Source organism: Medicago sativa, chromosome 8 (assembly GCF_051527215.1).
Source record: "Medicago sativa cultivar Bolivia chromosome 8, Bolivia_mono, whole genome shotgun sequence".
Taxonomy (NCBI): domain Eukaryota; kingdom Viridiplantae; phylum Streptophyta; class Magnoliopsida; order Fabales; family Fabaceae; genus Medicago; species Medicago sativa.
Genome location: NC_140756.1, coordinates 52469653 through 52489027, shown reverse-complemented (window position 1 = coordinate 52489027; position 19375 = coordinate 52469653). Strand labels below are relative to the sequence as shown.

Genomic DNA, 19375 nt, shown 5'->3' with positions numbered 1-19375 from the left:
AATTTTCCTACGAACAAGGCACTTGGCCTTTTTCTACCCAAGAGTACACCTAACCGGTCAAAGTTCTGGATGCTTGTGAAAAGTTTTCTCAACAAGGCTCATACCGGTGTCGAATATATCAAGCCTCCAAATGTGCACCACCATTTTACTTGCGTCTTCATCTACTAGATCACTTTACCTCCTCGGCATCATCGCCAAGGATTTCACCTCTAAACGGAGCCAAATGTCCCACCATTGGACAATATACCCCACCATTGGGTAATAACTCCTAAAAATTCGATGTTCAATACCCCACCATTGGGCATTATTTTGAATCACCTAATGCATATGAATCGCCACTACCCCACCGTTGGGTAGTAACTCCTAAAACTTGATGGTCGGTGCCCCACCATTGGGCATTTGTACGAGTCATCTAATGCATGAATGTCTCCGTAAATACCCCACCGTTGGGCAATCTCCTAAAATCAAAAGTCTAATATCCCACCTTTGGATATAGTTTTGAATCATCATTTTAGTTACTTAAGGTTATTCACCCATAAACAAATAGTATTTATATTAAAACAACACCACGAAATAATACACATAATATTCATTCCAAAACAACACCGCCAAGATAATTATCACATCACCAATACATAGCACATATCATTCATTTCAAAACAACAACACTATGATAATTATCACAACACAAATACACGTACGGAAGTGCGTGGAGTGATGCCCTTACCTTCGCAACAACGGGTCTTAAACCCTCCAACAGTCTTTGTTCCAATATCTCAATACCTTCACAATTAAATATTTACCAACTTAGATTCAAACTTCGCTTACTCCTAATCCTTACCGAATGCTATGGTTCGAGGCTAAGTTATAATTTTCAACTCATTTCTACTCGGTTATTTTGTTATCAAACCTGATTATACGAAACAAATAAGGATTGGGATGAGACATAATGTCTCGGTGAGTTCCACCTAACCCTAGGCTATAGATAACCTCGGGGAAACCTACGGTCACCACATGTTTACAATACAACTGTCGGTTGATTATACGTGTGTGGGGACTTGCATACTTAGACGGTCATGAATACTAGGGTCGTCATAAGATTCTTCTTCCTTGTTATAGGCTTCACTTCTTATTCGTGTCACGACGGTTAAGGGAAACAAAGACCGCAATGCCAAGATACGCTCTACGCATTGAGGCTTTCATATACCACTATCATGACACGCTTCTAAACCGGACGATTAGGGGAAACCTAAGATCGTCATCGGTATAACTTTCTTTGCTTGCTTCTACTTGCATGATTATGTTGTATCTAACATCATATCATACCTTGCCACTCTTAGGGATTCTTGCTATCATACTAGTTCTTGACGATCTACGTCAATGCTCTACTTGTTCTTGACAATCTACGTCAAGACTCTATGACATAACATAAACATGTCTAATAATATGCATAGTCAAATTCATTGATTATGTTAGCGTTGAACAAAAAAACATTATACGAGTTCATTTTACGGATTAGTCCCGGGTGGAGTAACCCCGGAAGTTAATCCCTTACTACCGGTGAAAGGCCTAGCTAGGGCGCACCGGACTCCCTTAGTGACGTACGGGTCCCTTACGGCTTACCCCGTTCCCCTCGGAGAACCTTTTATATCCAACCTTGGAAGGAATACAAAAGACACGACACCTTTACTTTGACTACTTAGTGACATGCGGCTCCCTTACGGCTTAACCCTTCCCCTCGGAGAACCCCTTGTATCCAACCTAGTGTGGATATCAAGAGACATGACACTTTCATCTTAAAAAGTCTTTGTCTTATGCATGAAAGTTAAACTTAAACATGCTATCTCTTTTACCTCGGATCCTTAAACGATCCAACTAGAGGTAAACTTAATGCTTGCTTCTCTTCTTGTGAATATATATCTAATCATCCACATCTTAGCATAAATAAATCTATGCTTAAATATATAGTTTTGATATCTCTACCGAGGCTCTAGTTTCTTCCCTTTCCTTAAAAGATTAACTTGCTACCCGATTCATTACATATAATTCTCTCGTTTTCCATGCTTTGTTAACTTGTCAAATACTTGCTTATTTCTCAAGAAAACCTTGCTTAAGAATATCAAATAGGACCTTGGTTTGAGGGGTTTATTACATTATAAAAAGACTACTCAAAGAAAAACTGAGCCGGAGCATGCCATCAACGCCTAAAGCGAGCAAACAGCGCATTACTACACTGTCTACTCGCCTAGGCGAGTAAGCTTGCTCGATGTGGCGAGTAGCTGCTCGGCTTGTGGCGAGTTGAAGGCGAGTAAACACCCCTTCCCGTGGGTACGGCTCACCCGGCGAGCTATACGCCGGCTGTGGCGAGTGTGACGAATTCCGGCACTTGTAAAAATGATGTTTTTGACCCAAAAGCCTTCAAACCAAGTATCTCTATGCATATTATGACTCTAGTGGTCATAGTGATGAGTCATTATTTAGCTAGTTTTTATATATTATTTAGTTTCGTTTTATTTAGATTTGGTTTTATTTTATTTTAATATTGTTTCCTTTTTGAGCTATTTTACTTCAATTGCATATTTTTATATTTCAGGAATGAATATTGGATGGAAGAAGTCTTGGAGCAAAAGAAAGGAGTCTCGAGCCGATTCGGAGCAAAAATACGAAATATTCGGGAACAAAAATATATTCCCCAAGTCGAAGCTTGGCACGGCCCGTGCCAACATGTGGCACGACCGTGCCACCTCCCGTAAGCTCTTTTTGCTGCTTTTGCTTAGGGCCCAAGCTACTTTGTTTTAGTTTTACCAAAAATCCCTTGTAGTTGCTTAGATTTTAAGTCGATTGTAAACTATAAATAGAGTAGCCTCCCATCACAAATATTCATCTTTATTTTCTTGGAATTCAATAGTTACAATTGTTTTCTTAATAAAGTTATTTTATTTCTTTACTTTCTTGTTATTTATTTTATGCTTTCTCTCTTCTTCTCTATGTCTACGATGAGCATGAGCGAGTAGACTTCTTTGTCTTGGGATTGTTGGATAAGTCTAATGACATAATCCGGATCAAACCAAGCCATTAAACCTTAATTTTATGTAACCCTAATTTCTAATCTAGATTACGTAACACCCCGTTCTCCCAACAACGTAATATTAATTATAATAATAAAAGTAAATCATACAACGGAGTGTCACACTGCTTTTCAAAATTTTGTAAATAGAAACTAACTATTTATTTAAATCAACATTTAAAATATCTTAAAAGCTGCGGCGAAATAATTCTTTTAGAAAATATAATTCAACATTAATGTAATTCTTGGCACAAAGGCCCCAAGATAATAAACATTATTATCAACAATGATAGACTCCAACAACAAGATCTTTTCGAAACATGATACATAAAAGAAATGAAGAAAACATTCGCGACGATCCCCATCCTAATATGTATCGAGCTCTAGACACTTGAGCCAACCAACCTACAAGCCATCATTACCTGCAAGTTACCCATACGAAGGGCAACATTTTCAAGCGAGAAGGGGTGAGAAACTCATTCAATAATAATAATAATAATATATAATCCATCAAATTAATGAAACAACAACATATTATAGCGGACATCATTAAAAATGTATATAACGTATACATTTAGCAACAACAACGAACAACAACAACAACAATTTCGTTATCATTAACGACACCGACAACTCGACAATGCGACAACGACAACGGTAACTCGACAATGCAACAACGACAACAACTAATGCATCATGCATGTGGTACTAATCTACGCGAGTTGAATGCTAAGCATTCCGGGGCATAATCCCCCAACAATTTGGATGGTTAAAGCATACCGGGGCATAAGCCCCCAACATGTGAATGATAAACATTCCGGGGCATAAGCCCCCAACAATTTATGAGTATGCAAATGGACTTAACTTGTGTATATCAACATACAACCCAACAACAGCTACGACAACAAGATCAACGTACTTAATTAATTATGACATACTCCCCAACTTAGTCAAAATCTAACACAACAACTCTTACGACGAAATTCATCAACATAGCACATATACATTAATCAATTACATTCATATCAAACAGAACATTCTTCAAGAGCAAGTCAAGTTTGACCGATATAGCATAAGCCAACTACTCATAAGACACTTCAACTAAATCCCCAATACTTAAGTTTGAAGTTGGGAAACCAACCGTAAGTTTTGTACTAACTAGAGATTAGTTATGCTAAGTTTTCTTAAAATTTTACGAAGACCCACTTGGACTATTTTTATCATAACTCAAAATCTAGAAATTAATTTCAAGTCAAACCAAGGCCATTAGAAAGCTAACCCAATTATCTACAACTTTCATGTTACGTCAAAAGCCAATTCAAAGCGAGAAATGGGTGAAAAAGCACGAAAAATGAGAAAAAGCGAAGTCCTGCCCGGCATGCAAAAACGAGAGGGTTGGCACGGCCCGTGCCAAAACACGCACGGCCGTGCTCGGCCCGACGGCACGAGGTTTCGTTTTCTCGTTTCCGGTTTCACCATTTCGCGTGTAAAAGTCAAACCGTTAAGCGGATTTCGGTGCCGTTTTCACCTATACGCTCACGACATTTCCCTCTATCATAATCTACAGAAAAATTCAAGTTTTCACCACTCAAAAAAATCGATTTCCCAAACCTCACATAATCACTTGTCCGTAGAACATTCGGACACCGACGTTTCAATCGAAAATCCCAATTTTCAATCCCCGATTACCCAAAATGCGTTTCAACGAAGTTTTCGAGTTCAATTGGGCAATATAGCAATCAAATAACATAGAAACATGCATCAACAACACAATTCATCATATTATAGCCATTAACCTAAAACTTTCTAACCCTAATACCAAAACACCATAATCATCAAAAATCGAGAATTATACATATTATTAGTGAAAGGAATCCCACCCTTACCTTAATTCGGCAAAACGAAACGAAAAGCTACGGCAATTGATTCCTTCCTAGCTCTCTTGGTTCTCCTCCTCTTTCTCTCAAAAACTCACCCTTTTTCTCAATTGTACGTGAAAACGAGTTTTGTACGACGCTATTTCTTTTACTCCCAAAAACATAACTCCCTTCTTTTCTCACTTAATTACTACTTTTTACTCCCAAAAACATAACTCCCTTCTTTTCTCACTTAATTACTACTTAATTCCCATTAACTAAAATAAATAATAATTCTACCTATTTTTATTTCTCCTATTATTTCCACAAATAATAAAACAATATTCATTTAAATAATATACAACTCCATAAATCATATAATAAAATAGCATGACACCATATATCACATAAAAAGCATATAAAATATTCAAACATCGTCTAAAAATACTTAAATAAAAAATGAGGCGTTACCACTCTCCCCAACTTAAAGAATTTCGTCCTCGAAATATTACCTCAAACAAACAAATCGGTATATGACTCCTGCATCTTACTCTCCAACTCCCAAGTAAGACTTTCACCAGTTACTCCTCCCCAAACAACCCTCACTAGAGGTATCTCTTTGCCTCTCAACGTCATCACCTTGCGATCATCATTCCTCAAAGGTAAAGTCTCCACCGTAAGGTTGTCTCTAACTTGCACATCATCTCTAGGAATAACATGTGAAGGATCCGCTACATACTTCCGAAGTTGCGACACATGAAACACATCATGCAAGTTCGAAAGATGTGGTGGCAAACCAACTTTATAAGCCACCGTGCCAATTCTCTCGGATATCGATAAGGACCAATAAACTTTGGAGTCAACTTCTTGGACTTCAAAGCACGACCCACACCGGTCATAGGAGTGACTCTCAAGAACACATGGTCACCCTCTTGAAACTCAAGGTCTCTTCTACGCTTGTCATGATAACTCTTCTGTCGACTTCTCGCGACGCTTTCATATGCTCTCTTATCATCTTGACCTTCTCTGTAGTCTCTGAACTATTTCGGGTTCCAACACAACACTTTCACCCGACTCAAACCAACATAAAGGAGTTCGACACCTTCGACCGTATAAAGCTTCGAAAGGTGCCATACCAATACCCGAATGGTAACTATTGTTGTATGTGAACTCTATCAACGGTAGGTGACTATCCCAAGCTCCACCTTGCTCAAGTACACACACCCTCATCAAATCTTCTAATGATTGAATCGTTCTTTCCGACCGACCATCTGTTTGCGGATGATAAGCCGAACTCAACTTCAACCGAGAGCCCAAAGCTTCTTGCGAGCTCTTCCAAAATCTCGAAGTGAACCTCGGATCTCTACCCGACACAATACTCGACGGGACATCATGCAACTTCACAATATTATGAATATAAATCTCCGCCAGGCGAGCTCTTGAATAAGTGATATTAATCGGAATAAAATGTTCCGAGCTTCGTCAATCTATCGACAACAACCCAAATGGCATCATGCCCTCTTTGAGTATTCGGTAAACTAGTCACAAAGCCCATGGAGATGCTATCCCATTTCCATTCAGCACATCTAAAGGTGTCAACAAACCAACGGGCTTCGATGTTCAACTTTCGATTTCTCGACAAGTCAAACACGCATATACAAACCGCGCGACATCTCGCTTCAACCCGGACCACCAAAACAACTTCCTCAAGTCATGATACATCTTTGTAGCTCCCGGATGGATACTCGAAGCTACTTCGTGACTTTCTTCTAAAATCAACTTTTTCAATTCATCGTTATCGGGGATACAAATCCTGCCTCGGAATCTCAACACTCCTTGATCATCAACTCCGAAAATCACCATCTGTAGCCCGATTACTAGCAACATTCAAGTCTACAATTTTCACATCAACTTCCTGTGCTTCTTTGATACTCTTGAAGAAATCATTATTAATCTTCAACATACCCAACTGCACACTGCGAGGTGCCAATTCACAAACAAGACTCAAGTCTCTAAACTGCTCCAAAGCAATTCAAATTCTTTTACCATCATAGCGGACATATGCAACGTCTTCCCGCTCAAGGCATCTGCAACCACATTGGCCTTACCCGGATGATAATTCAAGCCGAAATCATAATCCTTCGGCAACTCTAGCCACCTTCTCTGCCTCATATTCAATTCCTTTTGATCAAATAAATATTTCGGACTTTTATGATAACTAAACACTTCAAATCTTGAACCGTACAAATAATGTTTCCAAATTTTCAACACAAAAACCACGGCGGCCAACTCTAAATCATGTGTAGGATAGTTCTTCGATGTATTCTCATTGTCTCGAAGCATAAGCCACTACCTTGCCATCTTGCATAAGCACACCACCTAAGCCCAACTTGGACGTATCACAATATACAACAAAAGGTTCATTTGGCTTTGGTAAAATCAAAATTGGAGCCGTCGTCAATCTTCGCTTCAGCTCATTGAAACTACTCTCACACCGAGCATCCCACACAAACGCTTTACCTTTGCAGGTCAACCGAGTCAATGGAAGTGCCGGCTTCGAAAATCCTTCGATTAATATTTTGTAATAACCAGCCAAACCAAGAAAACTTCTAATCTCTCGTAATCGACTTAGGAGTCTCCCATTGTGATACCGCTTCAACCTTTGACGGGTCGACCGCAATACCACTACTAGAAATAATATGGCCAAGGAAACTTACTTCACTTAACCGGAACTCGCACTTTGACAACTTTGCATAGAACTTCTTTTCTTTCGGCACACTCGCAAAACAATCTTCAAATGCTGCGCATGCTCCTCTTCGATCTTAGAATAAATTAAGATATCATCAATAAACACAACAACAAACTTATCCGGAAAAGCATGAAAAATTTGGTTCATATATTCCATGAACACACCGGGTGCATTAGTAACACCGAAAGGCATCACCTTATATTCATAGTGTCCGTATCGCGTCATAAACGCCGTCTTCGCATATCTTCATCCTTCACCTTGATCCGATGGTAACCCGACCTCAAATCGATTTTACTAAACACACGAGCACCCACTAACTGATCCATCAAGTCATCAATTCTCGGAAGTGGATATCTATTCTTTATTGTCACTTTATTCGGTCGACGGTAATCTATGCACAATCTCATGCTACCATCCTTCTTCTTTACCAACAATACCGGCACTCCCCAAGGTGAGACACTCGGTCTTATAAACTTCTTATCAAGCAAGTCTTCTAACCGCTTCTTCAACTCTGCCAACTACGAAGCCGACATACGGTAATTAAGGAGCCATCGACACGGGCTTCGTACCCGACACTAGATCAATTGAAAATTCAACCTCCCTCTCTGGTGGCACATCCGGAATCTCATCGGAAAAACTTCGGAAATTCATTCACAACGGGCAATCTAACAATTACCGACCGATTCTCCACGTACAAATACACCATTAAAGAAAACATCAAGTTTTCGTCATGCTCTAACTGGCTTCAGCTGCTTGGTAGATAAAAAAATTCTGCTCCACTCTCTTTTTCGAGAAGAAAAGTACACCGTCTTACTAAAACAATTAATAAGCACATGGTTGTATTCCAACCAGCTTCATACCAAGAATCACATCCACACCCGTCAATGGCAAACATACAAGGTCAACTTCAAAATCCTTACCATACATGGATATAGGACAACTCCAACAAACAAGAGAAGTGGATTTCTTGAACCCTTAATGGAGTTTTAACAACCATTTCCCCAGTCATACTTGACATAACTAAACCCAACTTATTTGCACAATCAACAACAATGAAACAATGTGTAGCACCAATATCAATAATAGCAATTAAAGGAGTACCATTAAAGAAACAAGTACCTGCGATAAGTCGGTATTCACTATCCGTTTATGTACCGGTCAATGCAAACACCTTTCCACTAGTCTGAGCCTTCTTAGGCTTCTTGCACCGAGAACTAAGATGACCCTCTTCATCACAATTGAAGCAAACGATGTCACCACGCTTGCACTCGGCTATTGTATGACCCTTCTTGCCACAACGGAAACACTTCATCTCATCTCGTTGAGTATATGCATTACTCTTGTGGCCTTTCTCACCACACTTGTAGCAAACTATCTCGGTACGAACATCTCTTCCTTTGGGTCTTCTTTGAAGGAAAATCGAAAGATATCATATACGGCGGAAGAAGAAGAAGAAGAATTTCGATTTTCTATCCTTGGATCATTACGAAATTCAAACATGAATCGATGATTCGATTGTTACCTTGAGCCGTGGAATGCGAAAGGGAATCTTGATCACGGCCAAGCAAGCGGCAAGCGGCAAAGCCTCTAGCAAGTCCACACGAACAGTGCTCCTCCAAAACTCGGTGCTAGCCAATGAATTGGAAGTGCAGAGAAGAAAGGGGTTGCTTCAAAACGTGTAACCAAAAACTTCAGCACTAGAGTTCTATTTATAGAACTTCTAGTGTGCTTTGCAAGTCGAAGTCACTATTGGGCTTCGGTAAGCCCAACAACAAGTTTAGTAATTTTGCTAACTAATTAGCGTTATTTACTAAACGCACCCCTTATATAAGTCATACTTATATATTTCTCTTTTGTTTGTTCTTTGTGTGTGACCCTATAGGTTCTAGTCACGTTGGCAATAATATTAAATCTAATATTTAATATTATAAACAATGAGCGGTATCTAGCAACACATCATTGCTACCCAAGTGACAAGAATGTCAAGTGATACGACGAAACCTTTCCATGATAATACTTATGTGTACAATTACTCCTTTGTCTCGATATCTCTATTGATCCCAAGGCATAGATATTGTCACCCTTGTATAGATCAATGTTTATATTTCTTGATTCCGAAATATCTTGAATAACGAATAAGTCCAATATCTTATATTGACTTAGTTCGGCATGGCCATGCGGTTTTACGGTCATATTTCATCAAGAGGCCTAAAGATATATCTCCTGTTTATGAGGAGGGACAAATCCCATCTAGGACACTCATGTCCCTCGCATGCTTCATCAAGTACCCATCAACCAACGTTATGGTTATCCTTTTACGGACAACGTTAGAATGACAACAAAGCACTTGAGTCCACATCTAGGGATCATAGTGGTTTCAGGTCTAAGAGTGATATACACTATTATCATTGTGAGAATATCTTATGACAATTGCATAACTTACTATGTAGTATTCTCACGGCGGGTCAATCCAATATAAATATTACTCCTAATATTTATATCTATGTGAAGACTTGATAACTCTTTATCCATGATCTGTGAGATGTGATCATCGGTCTACCCACATAATAGTCTCTATGCTTTAATGATATCCCACTTCTCAATAAAGCTTGACTACGGATACTTTTAGAATAGTTTCCTTATGTTTAACGGGGTCTCACAATTAAGTTATACTTAATGTTCCATTAAACGGACTAACTATTCTAGGGACTTCATTATTTTGAAACAAAACAAAATCAATAAAGAAATGCCTTTTTATTATATATATTCACAATATATATTTATATCGATATCATGATACAAAGCCAAACCCAATCAATTTTGATTGGATATTAGGCTTACTCCAACAATCTCCCACTAGCACTAAAAGCCAATCAAATATTAACTCAATATATATTGATCAAGTGTTAGCATCAAGCACACCCTGGGCATGATACTATTCTAGTAGATAAGGAACTCTTTCCTATGTTGGTAGGTTACACTTCTTTCAATTTCCACTTTCGATCTTCCATCGAAAAGAAATTGAAGTCTCAAAGTATACATTTGGATTATTGGTGAGATCAAGTATTCATTGCTCGCAAGATTAAACCAATTTCACCTCGGACGGGATCAATGGAATCCGCAACGCAAGAGACACATGGTTTCGCTCGGTTATGAGCTAAACAATCCAAATCATATATATTTAACATCTGTAATAGAAACAACAACTATTTGAAGCTTGTACTTTTACAAATTTCATAGTTGATATCCAAGCATAGCATTTATTCCAAATTGCGATTTGGATATACGTACACCGATATTAAAGTCGGCATCATTGTAACTTCTTTACAATGTTCCTTTAATCCTTGTTCAAGAAACAATCCTTAGTCCTTTAAGACATCCATGGATATTCTTGAAAATAATTTTCTAACCATGTCTCACATGTGTAGATAAATTGTTTTGGTGACTAGTATGTCATCCACATACTCCACCAAACTAATATCAATGCTCCCACTATTCTCCTTGTGTGCACAAGATTTTTATTAATCAAAGTTTTTCATAAAACTTCACTAATAAAACAAATAATTCAACTTCAAGAAGCTTGCTCCAATTCATACATGAATTTTGTAATATATATACCTTTCTAGCATCCTTTGGATTAACGAAACCCTACATATATGTCAACATACATATACAAGGTCATTCTAATTAAAGAATGCAACATCGTTGTCCATCTCCTAGAATTTGCATTATACAATAATGACAAGTGGGATCGTTAGATTTAAGCATTATGATGATGTAATAGTTTCGTCATGATTTGCATCACGAGTTGCATGAAACCTTCTACAATCAATCACATCTTAAATGTATTCATAATATCATCCATGTCAGCTTTCTACAAGAAAACTCACATTCATCTCATGAGTCATACTCATTTGGATGATTTAACCAATATCCATATATGGTTTGTGTACATGAATTCTTTATAAGATCCCATGGCATTTAGCCATTTCTCAAAGTTCAGGCCATTTACGACCTTCTAGTAAGTTTGGGGCTCATCTACCATGAAAATCATAACACCTTGTTGAGCCATGACAAAATCATGTTACTCATTGTAGTGATATGACATATCAAACTCATCTAGATCTTGTGCTACTCGAGCGAGTGATTTAACAACAACCCTTTGTTGAATTAGTTCATGTTCCATTCTTAAAGATACATGTATTTTGTGGTACTTGACTTAATTCAAGTTCTACAACACTCCCACGGCTCTGAGAGACATACTCCTTTAATAGGAATACTCCAGATCTAGAGACAAACGACTATTGTCATGAAAGGTGATGTATAATCGGTATCCCTTAGTTTCCTTAGGGTACCTCCACAAATGTACATTCATTTAATTTGTAGTTTAGTTTATCTAATAAACCATATAACCTCAAATTATCATAAAGTCAAAAACTAGGTACTCTTACCTCCATATCTAATATGGTGTCTTTATGATTACTCTATTGGAACTTGTAGTGGGTGAAGAATAACTGTAATTTAATTTAACATCAAGAGTCAATGAGTTATAACCAAACTATTTTAGATCGATTCATGTCAAACATGAAGCGATATAAATAATAATTATACTCATTAATCAAGCATTTACCATCACGACTTACTCATATGGTCTTTATACTTTTCAAACCTATTTCTTTTACTTCATTGTTAAACTCTTTGAACAATTTCAAAGATTTCTTGAATTGTGTCGAATACACTTTTCTCATATACTATTAATTAGTAATGTTAGATGAAGTAAGAGAAATAAAATATCCAGCAAATATGTTTAGTGCTCCATATACATCTCATATGTATATCAACTCAAATAGATTATGTGTCCTTTTCACGTTTACCGGTATACTAATCTATTTTGAAAGGTGGAACTCACATCCTTCAAATGATATAAAACCAAATGAGTCCAATAGTCCATATCCATGGATTTTGGAAATGTGAATCACACTTGTTTGTACTAAACAGTGATGCCAATGATATACAAAAGGTTCAAATCTCATTTGATCCTTTTGTCATATGTTATAGACTAGCTTATCAAGATCATGGAACTCAAATCCATTACTTGATCAGCACATTTTATAGAAAACATTATTAGGACAATAGGACAATATTTGTCTATCATTCAACTACATAATCCTTCTCTTGTCAATACAAAATTTATGATTTAATGTTTCTATTTTATATGGAATTTAATAACAATTATTTGGTTCCATATCAAGTTAAGTTTAAGTCCAAGCATAAGCTCTTATAGTCAATGAAACAATTTGTTCCATTCCAGACGTAGGTGAACTTCACTTATAGTTAATGTTAAAAAGCTTCTTTAAAACTCTATATTTCAACAAATATGAGATTAATCATCAAGTATCAAATACTTATGATGAAGAAGTAGAAATTTAACTTTCTATAACTATATGGGTAAATAAGAACTCTTACTTCTTTCTTATATTTTGACCCTTTCAAAACTACGAGCAATTTTTGTTTTTCAACTTTTGAAATAATTGCTTCCCCTTTTGCAACCGTGTTTAACCTTTCAAAGGTAGAAAAACAGAATTTGAATTTCATTCTTATCCATGTACATCTACTTGATAGGCTTAAACTATTCATCTTATAACATTGAGGTTGAATGATCATATCATTCTCCATCGTCGTTACCACTATGAGATATCCTATATCTACTCATTTGACTCAATGCTTCTGATAAGCGTTGTTTTTCAAATATAGACATAGAAAGTTGCTAGGAAATAACTGCTCGAGAATATACAGTTTTTCTCATTCTTAAGAACAATTCTTAAATTTTGTACCAATTCGAAACTCTTTTCTGAAAATTTTGTTCTTCATAAGAACTTTTAACAGTATAATAAAATTTATATGCTAAAGAAATTCTAAATACAGAAAATAAATAAAATAAATTTATCATGATTTAAAACATATTTAAATAGGTCTTTAATTAAATACGCTCCCACTATTTTACTCAAATCAAATGACCTTCAAAACACTTGATTCGGAAAATCCCGTTGGAAGATTTTCTAGTGGGTTGAAATCCATATTTCACCTTGCTTTAAGTCAACGGGGGCTGTACTCAAAACTCAGTTATTTAGGTAGGAACTCCTTCCAATTGTATCTCATACAACTTTCAAATCATTTGAGTGAATAACTCCTTACTCTAATCTATCATATAGATGTTCCCAAACATTGCTTCTAAATTTATTTTAATCTTATTAAAATTAATTTAGTTAAGTTAAACCCAAAAAAATAACACTTGGGTAAATTGGATTACCGCACCGCAACTTACTAGTATAGAAAGTGCACCTCGCGGAGGCGAAACCTACACATTTCGATATTAGTCTTGAAGGGTGTTAAACTTTTGGAAAGCATTAAACTTAATATTTTGAATTGAAGGATTTTTATTAAGTTTGATCTCACCTCACCACGGCTTATATATCATATATATTCGCACTCCAATCATAACATGCATAACGATTATACAATTATAAAAATGACATGATTATGGCCATCCTAACGCTATGACTCTCTCAAGCCAATGAGAGAATCTAAACTAATCCTAGAAACGACCTTGCTTCTCCAAGCTTGACCTCCGGGACTATCCTAACGTCATGAGCCCTATTACTTCTTTGCATTCTATTTACATTACATATGAAAGAAACTCGTTTTACATACGAGGGAGTGGATGAGAAGAGAATGTACAATAGAGATATAAGAGAGAGGCACGACACGCGAGCCGTATTTTAATATCCAAAAGAAATAAAATAAAAGGACTAGTGGTCATAATCATTCACATGATAATAATAACAAACACACTTTTATTATTATTAATTATACCTTATAATTAAATAAATTAAATTAAAATTTGACATATGATCACACCACGCAGTTAATTTGGGGGTTTAATTGAGTACCAAAATATATTATATTGAGTACAAAATTATATTATATTAAGTACAAAAATATCTCATATTATGTACCAAAATATATTTTATTGAGTACCAAAATATATTATATTATGTACCAAAATATATTTCAGATCAAGTACTAAAATATATTAGATTGCATACCAAAATATCTCAGATTGTGTTCCAAAATATTCTAGATTGCGTATTTCGCATCAACACTTGACACGTTTATGAACACCCAAATCGTTTCGGCAAATATTATGATCAAATCCAAAAGATCATATATGATATTGAAACTCTTTCAAATCATGATTCTTTTAAATTATAAACAAATCAAGTTAAAGTCATGCAAATCGATTAAATAATTTCAAAAGATCATATATGACATTGAAACTATTTCAAATCATGATCTTTTAAATTAACTATCAATTTAGGATCGTTTATTACCTTTCAAACAACTTTTGAAAAACAATCCAAAAGGTAGAATTTTTATTTACTTAATTATAGTAATATTGACACTCAATAATTATTATAATTAAATCGCTTTATTCGGTGCAATCAATTTGTTTCCAAAACAAATTACGGGGCTAAAATTAAGCAAATATTTTATTACCAAATTCAAAAATCATATCTGATATTGAAACTCTTTCAAAATCATGATCTTTTAAATTTACTACCTTTCTCCAATTAAATAAATTAATTAAACATAAATATTTTCAAGGATTGTTTGTTTAGCATGAACAACCGGATCTATGATGCTTCACCGGATTCGGATATTGAAGCTCACTCTCACGAATTGTTCAAATTTACAACAATCTCTTTGAAAACAATTGATCGAATGATACAACCATAATAATACAACGCTTGTATAGTTAGGTATCCTAATACAACAATCAAACATCAATAGTTTTAACAATTGTTTGTTCAGTATGGACAACCGGATCTTTGATGCTTCACCGTAATCGGTATTCGAAGCTCAATCTCACGAGTTGACTACAAATTCACAATCAATTATATAAAACCTATTGAACGAATGATATCATCAATATATCACATATAATGATGTTGTATTAAAATCATATATCACATATATGATATTGATCAATCAATTTTAATTAATATTTAAATTTAAATAATAAAATATTAACACTTAATATTCTATTTTATTAACGGATTTGCATTCCAAATTAATTCCTTATAGAATATCAAAATATTAGAAAATCAAATATTTGCGAAAATATTATTATCTCTTAAAACAATTTTAAAAGATAATCTAATTTGATTTGTTTCCAATCATGTTCCCATCGATATGTATAATCGATATGTCGATACTTCACCGAAACGGTTTACGAAACATCAAACAAATCGAAAAGCCATGCACGAGAAAACATGATACGATGCCAATTTTAATTCTCTTTATTATTTAATTCCGATTCAAAATGTTTAATCATATTAAAATATAAAGCAAGAACAAAGCAATCCGATTCATGGTTTCGTAATTGGCTCGATACCACCGAAGGAAAATCGAAAGATATCATACACGGCGGAAGAAGAAGAAGAAGAAGAATTTCGATTTTCTTTCCTTGGATCATTACGAAATTCAAACATGAATCAAGTGATTCGATTGTTACCTTGAACTGTGGAATGCGAAAGCCGGAATCTCGATCACGGCCAAGCAAGCAAAGCAAGAAAGCCTCTAGCAAGTCCACACGAACGAGTGCTCCTCCAAAACTCGGTGCTAGCCAATGAATTGGAAGTGCGAGAGAAGAAAGGGGTTGCTTCAAAACGTGTAACCAAAAACTTCAGCACTAGAGTTCTATTTATAGAACTTCTAGTGTGCTTTGCAAGTCGAAGTCACTATTGGGCTTCGGTAAGCCCAACAACAAGTTTAGTAATTTTGCTAACTAATTAGCGTTATTTACTAAACGCACCCCTTATATAAGTCATACTTATATATTTCTCTTTTGATTGTTCGTTGTGTGTGACCCTATAGGTTCTAGTCACGTTGGCAATAATATTAAATCTAATATTTAATATTATAAACAATGAGCGGTATCTAGCAACACATCATTGCTACCCAAGTGACAAGAATGTCAAGTGATCTCGACGAAACCTTTCCATGATAATACTTATGTGTACAATTACTCCTTTGTCTCGATATCTCTATTGATCCCAAGGCATAGATATTGTCACCCTTGTATAGATCAATGTTTATATTTCTTGATTCCGAAATATCGAATAACGAATAAGTCCAATATCTTATATTGACTTAGTTCGGCATGGCCATGCGGTTTTACGGTCATATTTCATCAAGAGGCCTAAAGATATATCTCCTGTTTATGAGGAGGGACAAATCCCATCTAGGACACTCATGTCCCTCAGCATGCTTCATCTTAAGTACCCATCAACCAACGTTATGGTTATCCTTTTACGGACAACGTTAGAATGGCAACAAAGCACTTGAGTCCACATCTAGGGATCATAGTGGTTTCAGGTCTAAGAGTGATATACACTATTATCATTGTGAGAATATCTTATGACAATTGCATAACTTACTATGTAGTATTCTCACGGCGGGCCAATCCAATATAAATATTACTCCTAATATTTATATCTATGTGAAGACTTGATAACTCTTTATCCATGATCTGTGAGATGTGATCATCGGTCTACCCACATAATAGTCTCTATGCTTTAATGATATCCCACTTCTCAATAAAGCTTGACTACGGATACTTTTAGAATAGTTTCCTTATGTTTAACGGGGTCTCACAATTAAGTTATACTTAATGTTCCATTAAACGGACTAACTATTCTAGGGACTTCATTATTTTGAAACAAAACAAAATCAATAAAGAAATGCCTTTTTATTATATATATTCACAATATATATTTATATCGATATCATGATACAAAGCCAAACCCAATCAATTTTGATTGGATATTAGGGCTTACTCCAACATTCTTTCCTCATGCATTCTCTCTGTTTTCCCTTGTCGGCAAGGGCCTCGTAAGGCTTCGGACGACTACGCTGTCCCTTACCTCTACGGTCACTCATCACTTTATAATGAGCTTTCATATCCTCCTCATAAATCCTACAACTTGCTCACCAATTCGAGAAAAGTTTCTTATCTTACGATAACCAATGGCCCGCTTGATATCGGCACGCGAGACCATTCTCAAACTTAATGCATTTGGAAAACTCAGCATTATCAGCGGTGTAATGTGGATAGAACTTAGCAAGCTCCGCAAATTTTGCGGCATATTCGGTCCCCAACATATCTCCTTGCTTCAATTCAAGGAACTCAATCTCCTTCTTACCTCGGACATCCTCCGGAAAATACACCGCCAAGGAATTCTCTCTGAACACGGCCCACGTTACCCCAACACCATCTTGCTCTAGGATAGGAAGCTCACCTACCCACCGGTCATCCGCCTCCTCCGCCAACATATGGGTACCGAAATGTACCTTTCCGAGCCTCCTTTGCATTGCATAACTCGAAAAATTCTCTCAATCTCCTTGAGCCATTGCCGAGCTCCATCGGGGTCATACCTTCCTTTAAAGGTTGGCGGATGATTCCTCAAAAGGTCTCTAGCAATCTTACACCATCATTAGCACCATCCCCGGCATTGTTCCGATGTTACCCCACCACTTAGGCCATAGCTTGCAAAGCGGCATCAAGGGCAACATCGTTTCTTCCAGCCATTCTAAAATTCTACACAACAAAGCAAATCGAACAACAAGGACAATACAAAATTGTCACACAACACTACTAGGCTCGACACGACTCTACTAATTGGCCGGACGGACCGACCTCGCTCCGATACCAATTGTAACACCCCGTTCTCCCAACAACGTAATATTAATTATAATAATCGAGTAAATCATACAACGGAGTGTCACACCTGCTTTTCAAAATTTCGTAAATAGAAACTAACTATTTATTTAAACCAACATTTAAAATATCTTAAAAGCTATGGCGAAATAATTCTTTTAGAAAATATAATTCAACATCAATGTAATTCTTGGCACAAAGGCCCCAAGATAATAAACATTATTATCAACAATGATAAACTCCAACAACAAGATCTTTTCGAAACATGATACATAAAAGAAATGAAGAAAACATTCGCGACGATCCCCATCCTAATATGTATCGAGCCCTAGACACTTGAGCCAACCAACCTACAAGCCATCATTACTGCAAGTTATCCATACGAAGGGCAACATTTTCAAGCGTAAGGGGGTGAGAAACTCATTCAATAATAATAATATATAATCCATCAAATTAATGAAACAACAACATATTACACAGGCATCATTAAAAATGTATATAACATGTACATATAGCAACAACAACGAACAACAACAACAACAATTTCGTTATCATTAACGACAACGACAACTCGACAATGCGACAACGACAACGGCAACTCGACAATGCAACAACGACAACAACTAATGCATCATGCATGTAGTACCAATCTACGCGCGTTGAATGCTAAGCATTCCGGGTGGCATAATCCCCAACAATTTGGATGGTTAAAGCATCCCGGGGCATAAGCCCCCAACGGGTGAATGATAAACATTCCCGGGGCATAAGCCCCTAACGGGTGAATGATAAATATTCCAGGGCATAAGCCCCCAATAATTTATGAGTATGCAAATGGACTTAACTTGTGTATATCAACATACAACCCAACAACGGCTACGACAACAACATCAACGTACTTAATTAATTATGACATACTCCCCAAC

At 36.3% G+C, this 19375-nt stretch overlaps 1 pseudogene; it reads right to left on the bottom strand.

Annotated features, from left to right (window-relative positions):
• Nucleotides 1-7893: 7893 nt before the first annotated feature.
• On the bottom strand, nucleotides 7894-18257 carry LOC146899452 (uncharacterized; annotated as a pseudogene).
• Between the last annotated feature and the right edge of the window lie 1118 nt (nucleotides 18258-19375).